This window comes from Gorilla gorilla, chromosome 1 (assembly GCF_029281585.2).
Source record: "Gorilla gorilla gorilla isolate KB3781 chromosome 1, NHGRI_mGorGor1-v2.1_pri, whole genome shotgun sequence".
In the NCBI taxonomy this organism is placed as follows: Eukaryota; Metazoa; Chordata; class Mammalia; order Primates; family Hominidae; genus Gorilla; species Gorilla gorilla.
The window spans coordinates 93,522,367-93,529,495 of NC_073224.2; the positions used below are offsets into that span (position 1 = coordinate 93,522,367).

General features: G+C 38.3%; 1 pseudogene; it reads right to left on the reverse strand.

Moving 5' to 3' along the window:
- Positions 1-2,628: 2,628 nt before the first annotated feature.
- LOC101140959 (CCA tRNA nucleotidyltransferase 1, mitochondrial-like) lies at positions 2,629-4,976 on the reverse strand (annotated as a pseudogene).
- Positions 4,977-7,129: the final 2,153 nt, after the last annotated feature.

Genomic DNA, 7,129 nt, shown 5'->3' on the forward strand with positions numbered 1-7,129 from the left:
TCTATCCTCAAGGAGCCACTAACTCAGATGTTTACATCAAAACTTTTATAGATCTCATCTATAAGACATGAATGAAAAATTTTAAAAACAAGTTATTATTTTCAAGAAAGATCTTTCTATAAAATGAAGAGGTTTAATTCAAGGTCTCACTTCCTTTATTCTAGTGCTAGCTGTGAAATGTGAAGAAGTAGCCTGAGGTGCTTGAGATGAATACGGACAATTAATCTAGTTCAATCTTGAGCGTAGAATACTTAATACAAGTACTATGCTTATGTAGCCATTCATTTTCCTAACAAAGACTGATTATATCCCCAGGAAGTCAACCACAGCTCTCCATCACTTACAGCCACTGGCCAACACTTCGTCTCCAGTGAAAATATTGTGTCTTTTTCTATTTTAAATATTTTTATTTTATTTTTATACACGAATATTTGTGTATGTCACTGTTCTCTATCTTAAACTAAACATTTAAGAATGGAATGGCCATATCAAAGTCTGGTCAGCCTGATCATTTCAGTCATTTTAATTTAAAGAATGAATTGGATCAGCAACTTAATGATCTGAATTAAACTGGTTTGGAAATCAGATAATGTGAGAATAAACGACCGTGGGTTGCATAAGTGTGATCCATACCTATCTGGAAGGAAACCGTAAACCAGAATAACCATAGTCTGCAACATGGGGTGGAAAAACAATTTCATCGCAAGAAAATATTTTACTCCAAGTTTCTTCAGGTAGGGGAGGCCCTTCTAGAGAGAGACAAAATGCAACTATACATAACAAGAGCTTAGAACAATGGAAGAGAATCTCCCAGCTATGTTCAGACCAGAAGATAATATATTTCAAATAAGCCACAGGGTCTTCATTCATTCATTTAACGAGAACTGCTCTGTGCCAAGCACCATTTTAAGAACTGGGGATACAGTTAAGAACAACAACACAACAAAAATCTGCCATTATTAAACTTACATTCTAATCCAAGAAGAAAATAAATAATCAAATGAACACATAATACAATATCAGTTATTATAGAAGAAAAGTAAAATAGGGTAAATACATCTAGCCTTTGGGGATAAGTCAGATAACAGAATTTCAGAGAGAGTGGTCAGAGGTCTCTTACCTGAGGACAAGTTAGCAGAAACCCAAAGGAGGCAAGGAAGCAAGCCATGAAAAGATCTTGGCAAGAGTGTTTCAGGCAAAGAGAACAAGTACAAAGACTGGTGAGAGTAGTTGGCGGGTTTGAGGAACAACCAACAAAGTCATGGTGCCTGGGGCTATAGGCGTGTGCCATCACACGCCTTAGATACATTTTGACAAGTATATTCACCCAGGTAATCATAACCTCAAACAAGATACAGAGTATTTCTATTTTGGCCTGGAGCAGTGGCTCACACCTGTAACCTCAGCACTTTGAAAGGCAGAGGCTGGAGGATCACTTGAGTCCAGAAGTTCAAGATCAGCCTGGGCAGCATAGCAAGACTCTGTCTCAACAAAACATTTAAAAATTAGCCAGGTGCAGTGGCATGCACCTGTGGTCCCAGCTACTTGAGAGACTAAGGTGGGAGGATCACTTGAGCCCTAGAGTTTGAGGCTGCAGTGAGCTGTGATCACAACACTGCAGCCTGGGTGAGAGAGTGAAACCCTCCATCTCTCTCTTAAAAATTTTTTTTTCCAATTATCCCTAAGAGTTCCTTCATTTCCACTTCCAGTCAATCTCCACTCTGCCTCCTGATGCATATGGTCTAGTTTTTTTTTTTTCCCCACCATGAATTAGTTCCACCCATTCTAGAACTTCATATGAATGAAACCATAGAGTATACATTCTTTTGGTAAGGCTTTGTTTGTTTACTATGTTTTTGAGACTTATTTATGTTTTTGCATACACTATTATTCTTTTTTTTAACTGCTGATTAGTGAATATTCCAATGTATGACCATTCCGTAATTATTTATCTATTTTTCTGTTGGAATTCATTTGAATGGATTCTAATTTCTGACTATAATGAATAAAGATATTATTTTATATAACTCACTGTGTTGATACATCTTTTCATTTCTTTTGGTAAATACTTAGAGTGGAATTGCTGAGGCATAGGGCAGGTGTATTTTTTCCTTTTAATGAAAAAAAAAACCCCCTGCTAAACAGTTTTCTAAAGTAGTTGTACCTTTTTTCAAGTTCTTTTGAGGCACTCATTTATTTATTTTGGAATTCAGATAAGAATGAACACATCATAGACAGTCATTGTACAAAGTAATCCAGTTATCTCAATTGAAATTAATAAACGTTTTTGCTTCCAGATAGTTAACACTTTTTTCAGATCAATCTTAGTGCCATGTTATGCAAAAACTAAATTTTAAAAAACGTCTAAATAGATTAAGATTGTAGAAGCCAATTATGCTTTTCTCAGTTGGAACTATTTCAAAATAACTGTTTCAGTAATATAAATCAGATCAAGACGAAGTGAATTTCAGTTTACTTCCTGAAGTATAATTCACAAAATAAGACCTTTATCTTTAAGAGGTCCTTTAAGCTGGCTTTTATTCTGCTGTGATTTCCAAAATCTCACTAACAGGGAGAAGAAAAAACTAGCCTTATTTAAAATGTTCTGCCTTTTAATGGACACCAGTTTTAGGTCTTCTTTATGCCATTTAGAAGTGAATCTTTTTCCATTTGGTAACCTTTTTTTTTTTTTTTTTTTTTTTAAGAGACGGATTCTTGCTCTGTCACCCAGGCTGGAGTGCAGTGGTGCAATCTTGGCTCACTGCAACCTCCGCCTCCCAGGTTCTAGAAATTCTCCTGCCTCAGCCTCCTGAGCAGCTAGGACTACAGGCACAGGCCACCACGCCTGGCTAATGTTTTTTTTTTTTTGATTTTAGTAGGGATAGGGTTTCACTGTGTTGCCCAGGCTGGTCTCGAACTCCTGAGCTCAGGCGATCCACCCACCTTGGGCTCCCAAAGTGCTAGGATTACAGGCGTGAGCCACCGCACCCAGCCGGAAACCACTTTTTTCCCACTGTTCTCCCAGCTGTTGTAATAGAGCCCCAATTTTTTTCCCTGAAGAGATCCCCACTTTCCTGATGTCATGACAGTTACAGGAAATGGGATTCACTGTTGCTGCATTTCCTTTCAGAGACAGTGCTCTCCTTGGTACCTCAGTAGCTCACATACATGAGTAGTTGCATCATGTTCCCTGGAACCTATAATGAAGTCTTGATAGAGTTTCAATGGTTCTGAACTATCTGTTGCTTTAATTAAATCTTTCCTATTTTTAAACATAAATAATCCAAGACTTTTCTTTTTTTGTGCAGTCTTCGACCTCAGATCTACTTTTGCAACATCGTCCTATCACTTGAATAATGAGGCAAAAAGAGTCATTGACTTTGGTGAAAAACCTTCAACATTTTTACTGACCTTATTAAACTCTTCTAAACTTTAATTAGCAGATAAACCTATGTAAGGAGCCACATCAAGATCATGGATAAGGGGAATCAAATGATTTACATGGTTACCAACAAAAATTTTTTCAGTTCCACCCAAATCCTCGTTCCTGATATTCCACCCAAGCGTTTTGCATTTTCTGCAGTTTTTACAAAGTTTCAGGACCATGGTCACCAGGTTGCTCTACAATTGTCCCATAAAAGTGTAGGAAGGTCTAGCTAAGTTGGGAAGAATATTAAGAGGAAAGTTCAAACTGTGCTAAGTGGAAGCTCATGAGTTTCTTATTTTAATTTAGCAATCAACACTCTGAGAGTTTCTGCAACTCCTGGAGCATTTTGGAAATTTGAACTTGAATATTGCAGCAATTTTCATTTTTAGTTAAAAGAAAACATTTGGATTTTGTTCTAATTTATCCTATTCAAATTGTGGCAATTAATATGATTTTGACACTGAATTCTCTAAGGTGTTTGGACCTTTCCAAATAATGTTATTTGCAGTTCCTGTTATTATTTGCAAGGATATATGTAAATAATTATAAGATTTAATTAGTAAGAATATTTTATCAGCCAGTTGTGATCTGTAACAAGTATTTTTAAAAAGCCAGTACTCCTATAAAACCTGAAATATCTTAAAATTATAAGATAATCCTCTTTTATTTCTGTTTGGCATGTCCAACAAATCTAACTTTCTTATTTTTTAAACCATAACCATTAAAGTCATTAAATAAGATATCATTAAAATCTAAAAACATAGAATTTACAGGGACAGCCCTGTGTTCAGCATCTTTCTGCCGGTCAGTTGTGAATTCGACTTCAGCATATCATCCGTCAGTGGCAACATCAATCTGTAGTGTAGTAATCTTAACATTTTCTTTGTGAAGCCTGCCAGTAATTGTTCTGTGCTCTTCTCCTTTGTTGTTTCTTATCCAAATCCTGGTTGACTGAGACATCGTCTTCATCTGAGTAGGTGTGGCAGTGTTGGCAAAATCTACATTTCCAGGCTTTACTCCATTGAATAAACCCCCCACTGTTCCTGCCCTCCTGCTTTTTTCTTTTTTTTTTCTTCTTCTTTGAGACAGGGTCTCTGTCACCCAGGCTGGAGGGCAGTAGTGCTATCTCAGCTCACTGCAACCTCCGCCTCTTGGGCTCAAGTGATTCTCTTGCCTCAGCCTCCCAAGTAGCTGGGACTACAGGTGCACGCCACCGTGCCTGGTTAATTATTGGATTTTTTGTAGAGACGGAGTCTCGCCATGTTGCCCAGACTGGTCTTGAACTCCTCAGCTCAAGCAATTTGTCCATCTTGTCAGCCTCCCAAAGTGCCAGGATTACAGGGTGAGCCGCCACACCTGCCCCCTCTGCTGTTCTTAATTCATGATTCTCTTTCACAAGTAAATTGTCAAACTCATCAATCCTTCTGAGAAAAGTGACTGGAATTCTGGAGACTGCCACTTCATTGTAAATAGATGTTGCTTTGGAAGGCAGCCTACTCCAACTACAGCTCAATGCTAGCCTGTGCCCAGGATACATGGGTCTCAGCATCTGGAGAGTACGTCAGCAGCCTCACAGGGACCCCGCCGATGCCGCATCCATGTTTCATCCCCTTCAACAATGTTCCAGAGTTCTGGTTATTCCACATCCTCTCCAACATTTAGTGTCATCAGTTGTTTTAAATTTTAACCTTTTTTTGTAAGTGCATAGAACCATCTCATTGTGGTTTCAATGTGCCTTTTTTTGACACCTAATAATGTTGAACCCTTTTTCATATGTTCATTGGCCATCTTTTTTTTTTTTTGAGACACAGTCTCACTCTGCTGCCCAGGCTGAAGTGCAGTGGTGCCATCTCAGCTCACTGCCACCTCCGCCTCCCGGGTTCAAGTGATTCCCCTGCCTCAGCCTCCCAAGTAGCTGGGATTACAGGCATGTGCCACCATGCGCAGCTAATTTTTGTATTTTTAGTAGAGACGGGGTTTCACCATGTTGGCCAGGATGGTCTCGATCTCTTGACCTCGTGAGCCACCCTCTTGACCTCCCAAAGTGCTGGGATTACAGGCATGAGCCACTGCGCCTGGCCCATTGGCCATTTTTATATCATTCTTTGTAGAGAGTCTGTTCAAGGGTTTTTCCTATTATATTGCTGGTTTGTAGGAGGTATTTATATATTCTATATAGATTCATATAGGTTATACAATTTTCTAACTGTGAGGGAAAGCCATCAGAAGGTTTGGAACAAGGCAAAGCCGGTAGTTTAGTTATGCAGAATTTGCACTGTGCAATTTTAGGGGCTGCCATTCACATTTATAGTCATCATAGGTATATATATTTGTTACAATTTTCCTTGATATAACAGTATATATTAAGAAAGAAACAATTTTTTTTTTCTAATTCACTCAGAAACACCACTTGAGATAATGGTGGACCACTGCCATAGATCTTTATAAGGATTATTTTGTCTTTTGTGTGGATAATTAACTATGAGGAGGCAAGGAGAAGAGGTCATCCAAGCAGAAGGTTGAGAGTGTCAATGAGGTGTTTTGGGAAATTTTGTTGTACTTTTTGCTTTTAGCTGTATAACATATGAGAAGAAAGAGGCAATTTAAATTAGTAGCTATTCAGTTTCTAAACAAAATTTAGAAGAAATATGAAGGGCCCCAATTATGCTAGATTGGAAGATGAAACTTTTTCACATCTCCTGTCTCTCTAACTGATGTAATATTCTCAAAGTAAGAGATAGCCTCAGAATCTAGATCAAATCAAGGGCAAGACTATAAACCTTTTGTTAAAATCCTTGAAAAGATTCATGGCTATGCTTGCTAGACTCTCTTAGCTTGGCAAAAAAGCTCCTGAGAATTTTAAAGGCATTGTCCTGACATGATGTCTAAAGTAGAGAGAAACCTGCCCAAAAAATGAATTGTTGGAATGGATTTTGTCTTGTGAAATGAACTATAACCTGATAGATAATAGAAAGCTCACAAAGTTTTAAGAAGTAGGAGAGTTGTATTATATTAGACTAAAAACATCAGAGATACTACAAAATGAAAGAGACTTCTTGGCTTCTAACTTTCTACAGGCTGAAAGTTTGCTGAGAGAGCTACTCAGCTGCCAACACAGCCATTGCTTATGAAAAAAGATGTTCCAGAGGGTAGAACCAAGACCCAGAGCGAGAAAGACCCAGATGGGGAAAAATAAGAGATGAGAAGAACCATGGGTTAGGGAACTATTAATACCTTCAGGGATTAGAACTGGGCCCTAATCAAGAAATAGTCCCTACTGTGGAAGGTGAAATTAGCAACATGTCCGTGGCTGGAGGTAAGAATTTCTATAGACCAGTTATTCCATGATTTTCTTGTCCTTCCCCTTTTGAATAGGAGTGTTTGTAGCCAATATCCTACTACTTTTTCAACATTATATATTGTATGTATTGGAGGAGATGATGTCATTTTTGTTCAGAGGTGTCTGGCTTAAGAGGAGTGGTATCAGAGAAGATGTGCTTGAGAAACTACATCCAAAGTGCCTCATCAGTATCTGGACTGGATTTATATGATGAGATCAAGAATTTTAAGCCTGATGCTCTGATTGAATGAGAATGTAGAAGGGATATGAATTACTCTGGCCTGAATTGGCTGTGGTAGATTTTTTTCAAAGATGGCTGCAACAACTCCGCATATTCTGCATGCCCCTCCTCCTACTTGGAG